This window comes from Bos indicus x Bos taurus, unplaced genomic scaffold (genome assembly GCF_003369695.1).
Source record: "Bos indicus x Bos taurus breed Angus x Brahman F1 hybrid unplaced genomic scaffold, Bos_hybrid_MaternalHap_v2.0 SuperScaffold_100333, whole genome shotgun sequence".
Classification (NCBI taxonomy): domain Eukaryota; kingdom Metazoa; phylum Chordata; class Mammalia; order Artiodactyla; family Bovidae; genus Bos; species Bos indicus x Bos taurus.
The window spans coordinates 42,708-59,484 of NW_020867084.1; the positions used below are offsets into that span (position 1 = coordinate 42,708).

The 16,777-nt window shown below is 47.5% G+C and overlaps 5 non-coding genes across 5 annotated transcripts; 2 read left to right on the forward strand and 3 right to left on the reverse strand.

Moving 5' to 3' along the window:
* The first annotated feature begins 4,298 nt into the window (after window positions 1-4,298).
* Window positions 4,299-4,369, forward strand: TRNAG-CCC. Its single transcript has one exon. It is a non-coding gene; the product is annotated as a tRNA-Gly (tRNA).
* A 1,325-nt stretch (window positions 4,370-5,694) lies between these two features.
* TRNAV-CAC lies at window positions 5,695-5,767 on the reverse strand. The gene has a single exon. It is a non-coding gene; the product is annotated as a tRNA-Val (tRNA).
* Window positions 5,768-6,369: 602 nt separating this feature from the next.
* Window positions 6,370-6,443, reverse strand: TRNAN-GUU. Its single transcript has one exon. It is a non-coding gene; the product is annotated as a tRNA-Asn (tRNA).
* Window positions 6,444-7,634: 1,191 nt separating this feature from the next.
* Window positions 7,635-7,706, forward strand: TRNAQ-CUG. Its single transcript has one exon. It is a non-coding gene; the product is annotated as a tRNA-Gln (tRNA).
* A 1,714-nt stretch (window positions 7,707-9,420) lies between these two features.
* TRNAV-UAC lies at window positions 9,421-9,493 on the reverse strand. Its single transcript has one exon. It is a non-coding gene; the product is annotated as a tRNA-Val (tRNA).
* Between the last annotated feature and the right edge of the window lie 7,284 nt (window positions 9,494-16,777).

Below are 16,777 nucleotides of genomic sequence, written 5' to 3' on the forward strand. Positions count from 1 at the left end.
TCTCATCCTCTGTCGTCCCCTTCTCCTTCTCCCTCAATCTTTCCCAGCATCAGGGTGTTTTCAAATGAGTCAGCTCTTTGCATCAGGTGGCCAAAATATTGGAGTTTCAGTTTCAACATCAGTCCCTGTAATGAACACCCAGGACTGATGATCCCCTTTAGGATGGACTGGTTGTATCTCCTTGCAATCCAGGGGACTCTCAAGAGTCTTCTCCAACACCACAGTTCAAAAGCATAAATTCTTCTGTGCTCAGCTTTCTTTATAGTCCAAATCTCACATCCATACATGACCACTGGAGAAACCATAGCCTTGACATATGTTGGCAAAGTCATATCTCTGCTTTTTAGTATGCTGTCTAGGTTGGTCATAACTTTCCTTCCAAGGAGTAAATGTCTTTTAATTTCATGGCTGCAGTCACCATCTGCAGTGATTTTGGAGCCCAGAAAAATAAAGTCTGCCATGGTTTCCACTGTTTCCCCATCTATTTGCCATGAAGTAATGGGACGGATGCCCTGATCTTAGTTTTCTGAATGTTGAGCTTTAAGGCCACATTTTCACTCACCTCGTTCACTTTCATCAAGAGGCTTTTTAATCTTCTTCACTTTCTGCCAGAAGGGTGGTGTCACACATAGCATCAATAGTGTATATAGGTAAATCCTAAGTTCCCAATTCCCCCAACTCCCCTTTCAGCCTTGATATCCATACCTTTGCTCTACATCTGCTTTGCAAATAAGAATCACTGGATCTTTGTCCTGTGAGCTCTAGCTGTCTTGCTCTCCACCAACACTACCTGAAATCCTCTTCTTAGTGCCCAGCAAGAGAACTCACCGAAAGCAGGAAGCTGGGCCCATGGCAAGACTCATCTTGTTTGTTTGTCACCTCTCAAGGCTTGCTATCCTTTGCTACCTGATTTCCAGTGTCTTAGAAATCAGTATTTCATGTTTTATCTTTTTGTTCCTTTGGGAGTGGGACAAAGAGGGAGAGTGAGATTTAGGAAGGAGGGTTAATCTGATTTCTGTCACTGTACCTTTGCTAGAAACTGAAGGCATCTCTTTATGTTCTTAGTTTTCCCTAAATAGATGTGCTAATTTATATTCCAATGTATTTTGCTGACTCAAGGAAAGAGTCTTTTTCTTCATGGTCTTGCCATCCCAAGAAATTGTCAATACACAGGTCTGTTACTCTAACAAGGGAATTTGTGCCCTAGTGACTCAACTTAGCAGGAGGTACAATGAAAAGACAATGTGTACATTTCCAGAGATTGCACATATTCAGCAGCCAAACTTCCAAGCTGATTGGAAAGTATTCTAAGAATTGTAACTGTTTTCATTGGTGACCAAGTCATTGAGTCCAGACAAGGCCAGGCAGAATGACTCTGGAGAGCCTCTTGCAGAGCAGCTTATGGATTACAGGAGTTAAAAAAAAAAAAAAAAAAAAAAAGCCCACTGGTCCCAGACATTTATCCTCTTCCCTTCATGAGTTGTATTTTGGCTTTGGTTGGATGCACACAATCTAATGAGGGGTCTCCCTCTGGTATGTGGGTGCATTTGCAAGCCTGAGACTGTCTCTGTATGATATCTCGACAGTATGTGGCTACATCTGCAAAAATTATCTCATTTGAGACAAATTGTTGCAAGCTACAGAATCCTGCACCGATAATACATCTTGTGCAAACCTGGATCCCTAGAGTTTCTGGTTCACCTTCCACTGATTCCTCAGTTGAAGTCAGGAGGAAAGAAGAGCTCTTCAGATTTTCCATACTCAGTCGAGGATGTCTCTAAATTCTAGGACATTTCTCTCTGCCCTTCTCTCTCCCTCTTGGAGCTTGTGCCTTTCTGTCCCTTATACTCTAGCCCTGTGTGGATCTTACCCACTTCTGTCCTCTTCATCAGTTTTCCAGAACTGTGCATTAGGAATCCTTCAGTCAGCAAGCACTTACTAGGTGCTCACCAGGTACCAGGCCCTTCTCCAGGAAAACTGGTGTATCAGGAGCAAAGTCAAGGTCCCACTCCTTGGTGCATTCACACCAGGAGGCATCAAAAATAAGATACACACACACACAGGGACAAATAAGAATCACAGCAGGAGAGCATCCTGTCATGTTTTTGTCAGGTTCATCTGCCTGCCAGCGCCTAAGGACGCCAGCAATGAGTAAAAAAAGAATTACATAGCACATGGGAAAATGGGTGACTTGAGATCTAGAAGGCAGGTAACTAAGAATCAGGAATTTTTTTTTTAATAAAGGAGTACATCAGGTAAGCAACACGTCCTTACTTAACTTAGACAGTCCATGTGTTGTAGTCTTCTTCAAGTGACGTTATGGCTACATTCAGGAACATCTCCTAAAGGTACCCACACATTCTCTTAAGCTGTTAAGCTAGAGCTCTTCTATATATAACCTATAAAAATATGGGCATTATTATTTCTACCTTAATTAGAAATTTTCCAGGCAAAGATTATACATTAATTCAACCAATTTAATATCAGTCAAAGAACTTAAAGTTAATGATAGATCTTAAAATTGCAATTTGAGCTGAGTCATGCCTGATAAATGCTGCTTAGAATCACATATTAGATGATACCTAAAAACACTGACCCCAAATTGAAAAGGGAATAATTAAGTCACTATGATTTCGAGACTCAAAAGACTTAATCCTGATTTAAAAGGTATTATATGGTATATTTAATTTACTGGAGCACATAATTTTAAATTTTATAAATAATAAATCTGAAAGTAACCATGAGGTAGTTTTTAGATCAAAATTATTAAAGTGGTGTGGTGCATACCAAGAGTCATCTCTGGGAGCATGACAGAACAAACATTTTCTATGTAATTACACATCAATTATTAGAATTCTCTTGAGTATTAAAAGTATTTGAGATTCATCCTTATTATCAACTTGAATTTTATTCTTTTTTTTTCTCTCTTTTAAAAAAAATTTTAATGCCCTCACAGACACACCGAGAAATAATGATTAGCCAAATATCTGGACACTCTATGATCCAGTCATGTTGACACATACAGTTAATCAACACAAGCTCCAACCTAATTTTTCTCCCTCCACTGACTTCTAGGCTGCTTGTTTTCACCATGATTTTGGCCACTGATTTTCAAAGTTACTGTGAAATCAGGGAAAAGGTGGAGCTAGGAATACGGTAAGTTCTAGTGCCACAAATCTTTCTATTTTTACTCAGATACAGCCATGTTCCTTAAGTTCCCTGGATTATTGCAAGCTTTTTGTTAAATTTCTAGAGTTCTTAGTTAATCCTTAAGAATTTTTGCTAGCTTTCTCACTGGTTTTATGGAGAAGAGGATTTTCAGCAGTCCTTATACGACCACTTTTGCTGCTGCTGCTGCTGCTAAGTCGCTTCAGTCATGTCCGACTCTGTGTGACGCCATAGACGGCAGCCCACCAGGCTCCCCGTCCCTGGGATTCTCCAGGTAAGAACACTGGAGTGGGTTGCCATTGCCTTCTCTGAATTTTATTCTTATTTGTAGCATGGAGAGCAGTAATTTATCTAAAGCTAAACCCTTTTTATATTCCTGAGTTACATTTCAGCAAAACAAAGTTAAAGGGAAAAAAAAAAAAAGACCCACATGGTTGCTATTCACTGAGATAGAAAAGGTGGTTCAGAATGCCACTTTGGAGAGAGGCAGAATGACATATGTGTGGGAAAGCAGGGTGCCTCTGTGCTTGAATTCAGACTGGACCTGGGACTGGGTCAAGGCCAGAACACAAGGCTAAGCACTATTGTCATAGGGCAGCCACCCAACCGACAGTGCCCACACAGCAGTTCTGGGAAGCTTTTGAGAATATTCCCCTCCCTTTGCAGCATTTCCCATCTGGTTCTCTCATCTTCCAACCACGGGGAAGGATTCTTCACCTCTGTGCCCTGGCAGAACACTTTATGCTCCCTGCAGGGCGAGGAAAGCCAGGCAGGAGCCAAGGGGGCAGCTGTACTGCCTCGGTGGGTTTCTAGCAAAGGAGCGTGGCAATCCCATGGACAGAGGAGCCTGGTGGGCTAGAGTCCAAGAGGTTGCAAAGAGTGGGACAAGACTGAGCCAGTGAGCACAAGCACCAGGCGGTTCCACCACTCAGAGGGATCCAAAGCACACCTGAGTGCCCGCCAAAGCAACCCGCAGGAGGCCAGAGGGCAGAGGGCAGCCTGTGCGGCAGAGGGCGGAGGGTGAAAGCCTAGACCGTCCTACAAGCACAGGGAATGAGTGACTTGCACTTGAGAAAGACCTGAATAAAAGTCCATCTAGGCTAGCCTTACAGACATTTTTCTCTATAGTGGCATTGGTGGTTCAGTGGTAGAATTCTCTCCTCCCACGCGGGAGACCCGGGTTCGATTCCTGGCCAATGCATTGTGGTTATGTTTGTTTTGGGCTTCACTGGCCCATGGACAGAGGAATGCTACAGTCCAAGGGATGGCCAAAAGTCCAAAAGGACTGAGCGACTAACACACATATACCTTCTCTACTTCCTAAAGAGAATGGATTCCAGGTTCCTGAAGGGCCAAGAGGGCCCTCTTCTGGTCGGTACAGCTGTTCCCCGGCCTTGGAAGACAAGTCCCACAGAAGTTAGCTTTGAGAGGGACGCCAAAGGAAAGAAACAATCCCGAGATATCAGCAGGTTACTATCAAGTGATGTCATGACTCTTATATAAAGAAAGAATGTGATGTTAACTGGGCACTTAGGTACAGAATATAGGATGTTCATATTCTTGCAAACTTTTGGTATTTTACAAAAGCTTTTGGTATTGGATTTTAATGAATTTTTGGAACTGAAGCCCCACATTCTCCTTGAATGAAAAGTCTGTTAAGTAAGACTCTGCGTTTACCATGCCAGGAGAAAAGAGTGGAGGCCAGAGCTGGCCAGCACAGGCTGTTCACGGCATCTCAGCTCCAACAGCCAGCCTGAAGTCCAGGACCCTGAGGCCGGGACTCAGCGGCATTTAGAAACTCTGTGCAGAAATGTTCTGCACTGGACCTTTAAGCAAAATACAGTTCCGATCTGGGCAGCAAGAGAGAGACTTGTGTGAGTGCAGGGAAGAGAGAGACTTGTGTGGGTGCAGACGCTGGAAAAAGAAAGTTTTCCCTGACCGGGAATCGAACCCTGGCCGTGGCGGTGAAAGCACAGAATTCCAGCCACTAGACCAGAAGGAATCTGTGGACAAAGATGTTTATTTAGCTTCTCCAGGTGAAAGGTGGGTGTAAGATGACCCTTGAGAAAGTCAGAAAGTGGGAAAGGCAATGTCGCAGCGGCCCAGGGCTGTGTGCATCTGTGCAAGGCTCCCAGCCCTGCCCCGTTGCTCATCGCCCTTCATGTCTCCTTTCCTGGGCGTCGCTTTTGCTCTGGGGCAAGGACACAAAGTAGCGGACTGGGTCCCTCCTGGTCTAGCTGTAGCGCTGCGTGCTGCCGAGCCCAGGACTTGCTCTCCTTGTGAACCTCGGTTTTCTTTGTCGTCAGGCTCGGTGATGAGTGGCGGCTGATGAGCGGATCCGTCCACCTCCAGATCTCTGAAGTGGCTCCTGGGCCTCTCCGAGCGCTGAATAAAGAGACTTCTAGGTGGTCACCAACTCTTCCTCCAGCTGCGTCCCCTGCCTCCCCCCGTACCTTTCACGCCTGTTGGTTTTACCAATGAGAAGACATATTTCGGGGGGGGCGGTGCAAAAAGAAAGAGAAAGCCTGTTTCCGCCCGGTATCGAACCGGGGACCTTTCGCGTGTGAGACGAACGTGATAACCACTACACTACGGAAACCGGATAAACTCTACTCCTGAACAATGTATCCATTAAATTCGAGGTCCCGCCACCAGTAACCACAGCACCAACTCTTAACACCAGAGGAGCCTTGAAGCCTCAAGCTCTCTCAGGCACGGAAACGGCGGCTCCGGAGGGCCCTGCTTTAGGGTTCCCCCTCTCCCCTGAAATGAGGACCCTCAGACCCCCACAGATTGCCTTTGGGGACCCCGCACCCAACGAAGAATCCTCAGATCCTCAGCTGCGCACCCTGAGTTCAGTGGTCGCCCCCGCCACCTCCCCAGCTCCCGGAAGCCGCAGGAGGTGGGGACGGTGGGTGCGCCCGAGGCCCAGGTGACCCCGAAACCCAGAGGTGTGGAAGCCGCCCCTCCAGGCCTGCGGACCCGCGCCTCGGTGGTCCTTTTCTCGGCGCCGGCGATCAGCGCTCTGGGCTCTCAGGAATGACCGACGCTTCCAATCCACCAGGGACGCGCCCTCCCCGCTGTTCCTTTGCACCTGACTCCTGTTGTGTTTCTCTGAAAGTCCGTTGGGCGCATCACTTCTCCGGTGTCCTCCTGGCAAAAGGGAGTTCTCTTTGGTGTTGCCTAAAATGTCACCCCCACCGTCCCTGGGTGGGCTCGAACCACCAACCTTTCGGTTAACAGCCGAACGCGCTAACCGATTGCGCCACAGAGACAGCACTACGGGGTTCTTTTGGACACTCTCTGGAGTAGACACTCATTCCCGGGATGAGCGCTCTGTCCCCCAGAGAAACGGTGCCGTTTCCCTGCCCCTACCCGCCACAGATGCCAGCGCCCCCGGAGAAACCGCCATCCAGGCCTCGAAGCTTCCGGGCTTGAACCGAAATAGATGCAAGCACAGGTGAACACAAGGGTGCTCCCACAATAGCTCTTCCCGTTTCCTCGCCTACACCCAACGAATGAGAGTTTGCCCACCCTGGCAAAGGCCTCCGGGGCTGTGCTTCGGTTTCCTGTGTCCACCAGGCAGTTTCCACCAGAGTGGACTTCCCTGGGGGTCAGACGGTAAGAATCCGTCTACAATGCAGGGCACCCTGGTTCAATCCTTGATTTTGGAAGATCCCCTGGAGAAGGGAATGGCTACCCACTCCAGTATTCTTATCTGGAGAATCTTTGGACAGTGGAGCCTGGCAGGCTACAGTCCCTAGGGACACAAAGAGTTGAACACGACTGAGCGACATTGACTTCAGTTTAAGTGAGTATAGCTCGTTTGTCTGAGTGTTTTCTTTAAAGTTATTTTTATTCACATTGTAAATTTAACAATATACACTTGTTGTGAGAATAACTTATCCCTCTCCGAATCAGAAATATATGAAGAATAAAAGAAGAGTTCTCCTGCCTCCATTCCCACTCCACCGCTGACACACTTTATATGTTACAGGTAAGAGGTGGTGGCTGCTTAGGTGTGAGACCAGCGCTGTGAGAAAACTAAGGGACCCAGGAAACCCTGCCTCTTGCCCTGACAACGGTATGCCCCCTCTGGGCTATGGGGAAAGGGTGAAGGCAAAGAAAAGGAAAATAACACTCTTATTTGCAGAAATTTTACCTCCGGATGGGACACTCTGGTTAACCTAAACAGAATATGCGGTTGGTGATAGAGACCTAGGGGGTCCTCCCCGGCACAAAACCCAAAGTGGATTTCACCTCATTTTCTGAGGTGAGAGTGAGCTGAGTCGATCAAAGGAGAGGAGCGGAGAGAAAGCCAGAGGGTTGAGCACCTAGGGGAGTCAACCGTATTGGAGTCTCCTCAGGACCTTAGAAGAACTGCCCTGAGCTTTTGGGTGGGACCTACGGAGGCTAAAGAAGCGGATACCGTTGTCTGGCGATGGAGGCGAGGGGGCTCCGGAGGGGGTTCCATGGTGTAATGGTGAGCACTCTGGACTCTGAATCCAGCGATCCGAGTTCAAATCTCGGTGGGACCTTTCTGCCTACTTAGAAGAGAAACACTTTTTACTCCCTTAATAGGACCCGCCTGAGGTCTCCCGCGACCCTCAGCGGCCTGGTTGACACGGACACGGCGGACAGGTGTGGGACCGATCCTGGGCGTCCTCGCTGGACCCGGGCGGCTCTGCCCATCTGTGCCCTCCAAGCCCCGGCCAGGGGCACAGCGGCCCAGCCAGTGCCTTCCCCTCGTCGGGTACCCTGGGTCTCTCGAGTAAAACGCAGAGGCTGAGCTCATGGAGTCCTGCCCCGCGAGGGGGCTTCGCACTGCCCGTCTTGTAACTGCACGGGTGTCCCTGTGGATAAATGGTTGCCGGTATGAGTTGCCATGTCAGATATTCACATATTAGATGATACCTAAAAACATTTACCCCCACGTTGAAAGGGGAATATAAGTAACTATGATTTCTATAATTATACGACTTAATCTTCGTTGAAAAATATTATATGGTATATTTAATTTTCTGTGGCAGATAATTTTGAATTTTATAAATGGAAATATTTTTTGGAATTAGAGTTTGCTTAAGGGAATCAAAACAATACAGGAAATTTAGGCAGTTCACTTTCATTAGGATTTTGAATAGAAAATAAATATAAGACTTCTACAACCTAGAATAGTATGGTACCAATATTTTACACATTTTTAGAAAATCAGAAAGTCAACATGAAATAGGTTTTAGACCAAAATTATTAAAGCTAGGTAAGGCATACCAGGAGTCATCTCTGAGAGTATGGCAGGGCATTTTCTATGCAATTATATATCAATTATTAGAATTATCTAGAGTGTTAAAAGTATTCAAGATTCATCCTTATTATCAATTTGAATTTTTTTCTTGTACGTAGCATGGAGAGCACTAATGCTTCCCTGGTGGCTCAGAGGTTAAAGCGTCTGCCTGCAAGGCTGGAGACCCAGGTTCAATCCCTGGGTCGGGAAGATCCCCTGGAGAAGGAAATGGCAACCCACTCCAGTATTCTTGCCTGGAGAATCCCACGGACGGAGGAGCCTGGTAGGTTACAGTCCACGGGGTCGCAAAGAGTCGGACACGACTTAGCGATTTCACTTTCACGTCACTAAATGTGTTTTATACTCCTGAGTTACATTTCAGCAAATCAGAAAGTTCAAGGTGGGGGGTGGGGGGGAAGCCCAACCCATATGGGTTCTATTTACTGAGACAGAAAAGGTGGTTCACTACCCCACTTTGGAGAGAGGGAGAGTGGAATATGTGTGGTAAAGCTGGATGCCTCTGTGCTTGAATTCGGACTGGACCTGGGACTGGGTCAAGGCCAGAACAACACAAGACTAGGCATTATTATCCTGGGGCTTAGACCCACCTGACAGCACCCACTCAACAGTCCTGGAAAGCTCTTGAGGATACTTCCCCTCCCGTGGACCCATTTCCCGTCTGGTTCTCTATTCCACCAGCCACAGAGAAGAACTTTTCACCTCTGTGTCCTGACAGAACACTTTTTGATCCCTGCAGGACACAGGGAGCCAGGCAAGAGTGAAGGGGGGCAGCTGCACTGACCCGATGGGTTTCTAGCAAAGTAGCGGGAAAATCCCATAGAAAGAGGAGCCTGACTGGCTACAGTTCAAGGGGTGGAAAAGAGTAGGACTTGACTCAGCCAGTGGGGGTGAGAACCAGGTGGTTCCACCAATCAGAAATCTCCGCGATGGGGTGGTGGGGGAGAGCAACCTGTTTCCGCCCGGTTTCGAACCGGGGACCTTTCGCGTGTAAGGCGAACGTGATAACCACTACACTACGGAAACGGGACACCCTCCAGTACTTAACACTGTATTTATGAAATCCCGAATGCTGCCACCAGCATCTAGACCACCTAATTTTAACACTCAAACAGGAACCTTGAAGCCCCAAGCTCGCTCAGACGCGGAGACGCCAGTTCCCGAGAGACCTGCTTTAGAGTTCCTCATCACCCCTCAAGTGAGGACACTGGGGTCCCCACAGGCTGCATTCGGGGTCCCGCACCCAACGCAGAAGCCTCAGACCCTTAGCTCCGCCCCCGAGCTCAGGGGTGGCCCCAGCCGATTGACGAGCTCCCGGAAGCCCCAGGAGGCGGGGACGGTGGTTGCATCCGAGGCCAGGAGACTCCACGGCCCAGCTGTGTGGACGCCGCCCCTTCCACGCTGCAGTCCCGCGCCGCGGTGGCCCTTTTCACAGCGCCGGCGGTCAGTACTCTGGGCTCTCAAGAATGATCGACGCTTTCAATCCCCGGGGACCCGCCCTCTCTGCTGCTCCTTTATACCTGACTCCTGTGCTCTTGCATGCCGGCTCGCCGCTGCACTTTCTGGTGTTCTCCTGGCAAAAGGGAGTCTCTTTGGTCTGTAAAATGCCACCCCACCGTCCCTGGGTGGGCTCGAACCACAAACCTTTAGGGTTAACAGCCGAACGCTACGGAGAGAGCAGTACTGGCTATTCCTGGAGTCTTTGGGGTTGACACTTCTTCCTAGGATAAGACCTCTGCCCCCAGGGAAATGGTGCCACTTCCGTGCCCTCTACCGACCACAGATGCCAGAGCCCCCAGAGATACCAGGAGCCAGGGCTCCTATCCTGTGGGCCTGAACGGAAATAGTCCGAGGACAGCGGAACACACGGCCGGGGGTGGTGGTGGGGGTGCTCCCATGATGGCTCTTCCCACGTCCTCGCCTACACCCAGCGAATCAGAGTTTGCCCACCCTGGCATAGGCCTCCGGGGCTGTGTTAGGTTTCCTGTGTCCACCAGGCGATTTCCACCAGAGTGGGCTTCCCTGGGGCCCAGACGGTAAGAATCCGCCTGCAATGCAGGACAGCGGGTTCAATCCCTGGTTTGGGACTATCCCCTGGAGGAGGGCGTGCAACCCACTCCAGTATTCTTGCCTAGAGAATCCCCATGGACAAGGAGCCTGGCGGGATAAGTCCATGGGGTGGCAAAGAGTCGGACAGGACTTAGCGACTAAGCACAGAGGTCGCCGGGATGGTCGTTCCGTGTCTGCATGCCGGCGACAGAGCCGGGCACTCACTGCGATGCTCTAAGACCTGGATGAATACATTGTCGTCTTTAGCCCTTCGTCCCATGAAGACCGTTGAGAAGGGAAATACAGAAAAGTTTTCGAAGTGAACGGTTCTTTTTTAAAAGACTTTATCCCAGTTTTTGGAATCCGCAGCATCCAGTGGGTTGGCAACGGAAAGGCCCCCGGAGCTGCCCCAGCAAGTTGGAGCTCCTGCATCCCAGCCTGGGTAGGCTGCGTTCTGTGAGGTTCACCTGGGAGCGGGAAAGGGTGAAAACCAAGCTGGGAAGGCTGGTTTGGGAGGAAGGCATGGAGACCTCCCAGGAGGCTTGGGCAGGAATCCTTAGAGCTGAACAGTGCTTCAGTCCAGGTAGCAGAGTGAGGAAGGAGGGAAAGGGCTGGTGCAGGCAAGAATCAAGGAGGCCTACTGAGAGGGGAGGAAGGAGAGAATAAAAGAATTTGTGCTTCTACCCTTCCCCCTCCCTCTCTTGCCTTCTCTCCTCTTCTTGGTCTTCTTCCCATCCCTACAACTGAGAAATCTTGATACACCCACTTCTGAGAAGACAAATCCAACTATCTGTGCTTGAGTGCACAAATTCTGGGTTGTAAAAATAGTTCTGTCTTTATGTGGCTTTAGACAAATAAGGAAAATTTCTTGTGCCTCACTTCTTTCTGCTTTAAAATGGGAGGAGTGTAAGCATTTGTTGTCAGATGTGCCTGGGTTTAGAAACTACTGGATGAATCATGTTATCAGCTGTGAAATCATAAATAAATATTGTTGTCACTATTCTCAGAATCTTTTGACAAACTCTACCCTTATTTATTTCACCTTGAATTAACCTGATACTTATAGAAATTTCTGTAAATGGAATCAAGACAAAGGCTCCCCTGATTGCTCTTGCAGTTTGCTCCCTGAGTGTTCTTGAAGTTTGCTCCCATGTAGCTGGACCACCCTTCACTGCCAGTTCTCTGCTTGCAGATCAAGACCGATGTGCAGGCTGGAGGAAAAGGGAAGAACACACATCTCCACCCATCCCAGTTCTAACCTCACCTGATTCTGTCCTTGTCCCTTGTGAGAGCCCTGTTCTCCAGGTTTCCTGGCCATTCTGGGATCTCTCAACATACTTTCTATGGATTTCTTTTCTTCCTTTATGAGTCAGAGTCCATTTCAGGTCCTTGAACTCATAAACCTTGACTTTGTGTTGTTTGTTACCACTCAACAGCTTGATTTTCCAAAAAGAAGATTCATATCCTCACCCTGGAGCTGTGAACTTCCTCCTCATAACAAGAGCCTCCCCTTTGCCTCCTTCCTCCTTGAGTAAACCTCTCTCCAGTCTCTGGAAGCAAATATGTCTCAAGGCAACACTAGGCATCTTTCTGACTCTTTTGACCCACCAAAAACTAGTGCTGTTTTTTCTGTTATGTGTATTGGTTTAGGGAAGAAACACTTTTATGATACAATGAAGTAAAGATTATTATTCTGAGCCCTGATAGGATTTATACCTATTATACATGCAAATATTTAATGTGGTGGTATTTTGGGTACATAAGTACCATCTGTACTGTAAGACAACTTGGATGTGCCTCCTCTATGATTCAACAGTCAGTGCTCTTGGGTACCTTGATATTTGTATGCCTTTTTTAAAACTGCAATTTCTACATTTGATATGTTAGGAAATGGAAGAGAAACTGACTTGACCAACCTGACCAAAGAGTCTGTGACTGCCTAAGTGTCAGAGCTGTGCCTCATGTCCTCCTCAACATGCGGTTGATTTTGAGTCACCCCAGGTGAGTTTGGGTCTTCCCTAGTGGCTCAGCAGGTAAATCATTGTCTGCAATGCAAGAGACCCAGGTTAAATCCCTGGGTTGGGAAGATCCCCTGGAGAAGGGAATGGCCACCCACTCCAGTATTCTTGCCTGGAGAATCTCTTGGACAGAGGAACCTGGCACGCTCCAGTCCATGGCATCACAAAATCAGACTAGACTGAGCGAGGTTCCCTTCACTTCTAGGTGAGTATAGCTGGTTTGTCTGAGTGTTTGATGTAAATGGTTATTTTTACTTATATTGCAAATCTAAGAAATATACACTTGCTGTGAAAAAACCTCACCCCTCCCAAATCAGAAATATATGAAGAAAAGGAGCATTCACCTGCCTCCATTGCCACTCCACTGCTGACACACTTTACATGTTACAGATAAGAGGTGGTGGCAGTGGCTTTGGAGGGTAATCTGTACTATGGGAAAACTAAGGGACCCAGGAAATCCTGCCTCCTGCCCTGACAACCATCTGCCTTCTTGGAACAATGAGAAAAGGGTGAAGGCAAGGAAAAGGCAAATAACACTCTTATGTGCAGAAATTTTAGCTCAAGATGGGACATTCTGCTTAACCAGGGCAGAATATGTGATTGATGATGGAGAGCTAGGGGGCTCTTCCCTGGCACAAAACCCAAAGTGGATTTTACCTCATTTTCTGAGGTGAGAGTGAACTGAGCCTATCAGAGGAGAGGAGCAGAAAGAAAGCAAGAGGGATGTGCACCTACGCGGGTCAACTGTGTTCAAGTCTTGGGAGAAGAATGGGACATATGGAGGCTGAAGAAGCAGATGCCCTTTCCCTGGCAGGGGAGAGAAGGTAGATGCCAAAGAGGTTCCATGGTGTAATAGTGAGGACCCTGGATCCAGCGATCCGAGATCAAATCTCGTGGAACCTTTCTGTTTAATTAGAAAAGTTGTCCCTGTGACTAAATGGTAACGTGGAAGGGCTGCGATGTCGATAATCAGCTGGGAATCTCCACAGCTTTAGGTTCGAGGGTTCCAGACCTGAATGAGAAGAACTGTGTTTTATTCAAGTTCTCTATTCTTCCGACTTTTTATTGGCCCTGTCCCAGTTTATTACGATTTTATTCAGAGTTTCTTGCTCTTAAGTCTCCGTTGGACACGCAAAGCCGCTGTTCGGTCAAGATTAGAACCTTCACTCCTGGAAATCTCGTCCTTTGGTCCCAAGCTCAGACCGAAAGAGGTCGCAGATTTCGGCGTCTGAGACCCAGGTCCCTGACCCAGGGCCGCCCGGCCAGGCTGCTCCGGGGCAGAAGGGGAGACGAGCCGCTGGGAGTCCGGAGCCGAGGGCTGGGTTCCCTTCGTTCTGCCTCGACTCTGCTCCACCGAGATGATTTCTTACGACGTACGCGGATGGAAACATTTGTGTCCTCTGCTGCTCAGGAGAAAAGTACAGATGAGGCCCGCGATGGACCTGAATAGCTAGTTTTCCTTTTGCGGTGCTGAGAAGCATCTCTCTGATCTTTATACTTTGAAACTTTCAGCGGTTATAAGGAAAGGTATGAGGCTAGCGAAAACATCCGAGGAAAGGCCAAGATCAGGAGAGAACAGAGGATGAGCCGGAAGCAGAAAGGGACTGGAAGAGAGAGGAGCGGGCAGGTACTGCGGCGGGGCCGTCGCTGGGTTGGGGCGACCACAGCGCTTCACGGCGAGCAGCTCCCACCCTTTACTGAGGTGTCCAGAGACCCGATTTACCCCAAATCGCAAAGCTGCTGGCCTGGCATTTGTTCTGACAAAGTTCCCTTTGCGGGTTCCGTGTGGAGTGGTGAGGTGGGTTATGTAGATCTGCAGGTGGCCGCTGCCTTGGAGATGACTGGCGGTCAGGGAACTACACAGACACTCCACTTTCAGCTTTGCAGGCCGGTCTGCAGCGTCGGGCTCCGGAAAATCCGAGCGTCAATATTTGCTTAGAGATAAGGAGATATACAGCCAAACAGTCAGTGAAACTGGTTATCCCTGGAAAAAAGAAACATGGATAGGGATCAGGGAACTACTGTCTGGGGGCGTGTGTAACATTGTATTACATACAGGATATTTTCAAAAGTTCATTGCTTGTATTTGGATTTAAATTTGTGTGTAGTCATAAGTATCACTCTTTAAAAATTCTGGGTCTATTGTCATGTGCAGGGGAGTGTTTTCCACTGTCAAACCATGATTTTTTTTTTAAGAAGTTCAGTATTTCGGAAGGAAGAAGTTGGACCATTATTGCTCTTTTGTTGATCTGATCAGATGAGCTGATAAACTCACAGATCCTCCCAGCCCTGGAGATAACTGCAGGTCAAAGAGGACTGCTTTACTCTTCTCTTGCCACCTGAGAAACTCGGGGGCAGCAGATTCAAATTGCAGGGAGCTGGAGAGGCACAGGTGCACAATGCACTTGGATGCACCTGGCGACAGAGGTTCTCAGGCAGCCGGTGGCCTCCCAGCCGCTCTGGTTCTGAACCCCAGGGCAGTAACGTCCAGGCAAGAAGAGACCAGTAGGACAAGGGCAGCGTCTCCTTTAAGTCCTTTCTGCATCCAACAGTGGTCTTGAAGACACACAGTGAAAGAGTGGGAATAGACTAGGGGAAAAGAAGAAATCCTCGGCAATTTCCTCATCTAAACCACTCCTGAGGATGAAGTGAATATAGGCAGGGACCAGGCCCTCCTGGCACCGGTGAAGGTGGGTGGAGTTGTCCTCAGCAGCTGGAGCCAAAGTAGACATCCTTGGCTAGACGGCCAGTGAGTAAGCAGGCCTTCTTCTTCCCCAGCTGGGTAGCACTTGAACTTGAGGCACTGGAATGTGTCTCCCTAGGCTTTTGATGGGTTCCAAAGATACAAGACATAGGTTTCTTTCTTTTTTTATAAATTTTTTCTCCAGGTTTATAGAGATATAATTGACATATAACACTGTGTGAGTTTAGGGTGTGCAGCATGTTGATTGGATACAGTTATATATGGCAAAATGATTCCCACCAGAGCATTAACTAGCTCCATCCCATCACATAATTCTCATTTCTTTTTTGTGATGAGAATATTTATGATCCAGTCTCTTGCATTTTTCAAATACACATATAATGAAGTGTTTTGACAAAGTTTACACCCAGGTAACTGACATCTTAAGATGTGATAAGAAATCCCTGGCAGTCTAGTGGTTGGAACTTGGTACTTTCACAGCTGTGGGCCAGGGTTTGTGGACCTAAGATCCCACAGTCTGTGTTCAGTCATGCATGCTCAGTCATATCAAACTCTGTGGGACGCCATGAACTGTAGCCCACCACACTCCTCTCTTCATGGGATTTTCCAGGTAAGAATACTGCAGTGGCTTGCATTTCCTACTCCAACAACAGATAGGTTTCTTCTTAATGCACTTATTAAGGTCGGTAGTGGCTGGTGGCTAGATGGCACAGCATGCTTTGTTTGCTGATATGGCAGGCAAACTTTTTCATTCACATTCCTCCCCTCTCCCTTCTGATCTCATTTGTTTGGCTGTACCCACTGGAGTCCATGAGCAAAAGACCTGGAAATGCTGGTTGCCAGGGTCAGCCTCAAGCACACAGATCAGGGGCGAAAGGTAGACAGCAAACCAGGAAGGGCAGAGAATATTTAGCCCAAGTGTAATGAGCCCAACATCTGGGGGACCTCCTTTTAGTCCTGATGCCACCACTTACTTTCCCTTTGACCTTGGGTCAACTCCAATTTGCTAGGCCAATTTTGCAAGTGTCATATTAAAGAAATAATAAGTACTTCATAAAGCTGTTGTGTAGATTAAGTGAGATAGTCAAATAATACAGCTGGTAGAGCATGTGGCTAATCTTAAGGATGTTCTGGTAGGAAACAATCGAGGAGAAGCTGGTACTTCAGTCTTTTGTAACATTTGAATACAGTTTTAAACATTTCAATAAATTTTGTTTTATGAATTTATTCATATTTCGTGAATGAATTCACATTCACAAAATAAATTTGAGAATTTATAAAAAGTTTTAAATGGAATTTATAAATCATATGCCTGCAAAAGGAACTTGCTAATATCAGCTTTGTTCATAATGGTTTCCAAATTGAAAACCATTCAAATGTCCGTCACGAAGTGAATAGATATAATGGTGATATATTCACTCAAAGGAATACTACTCTGCAATAAAATGAAACAAATTCCTGATACATGGCAACAATATGGATTAAAACATCACCCTGAGTGATGAAAAGAGTATATACTCTGTGGATCCACTTATGCAA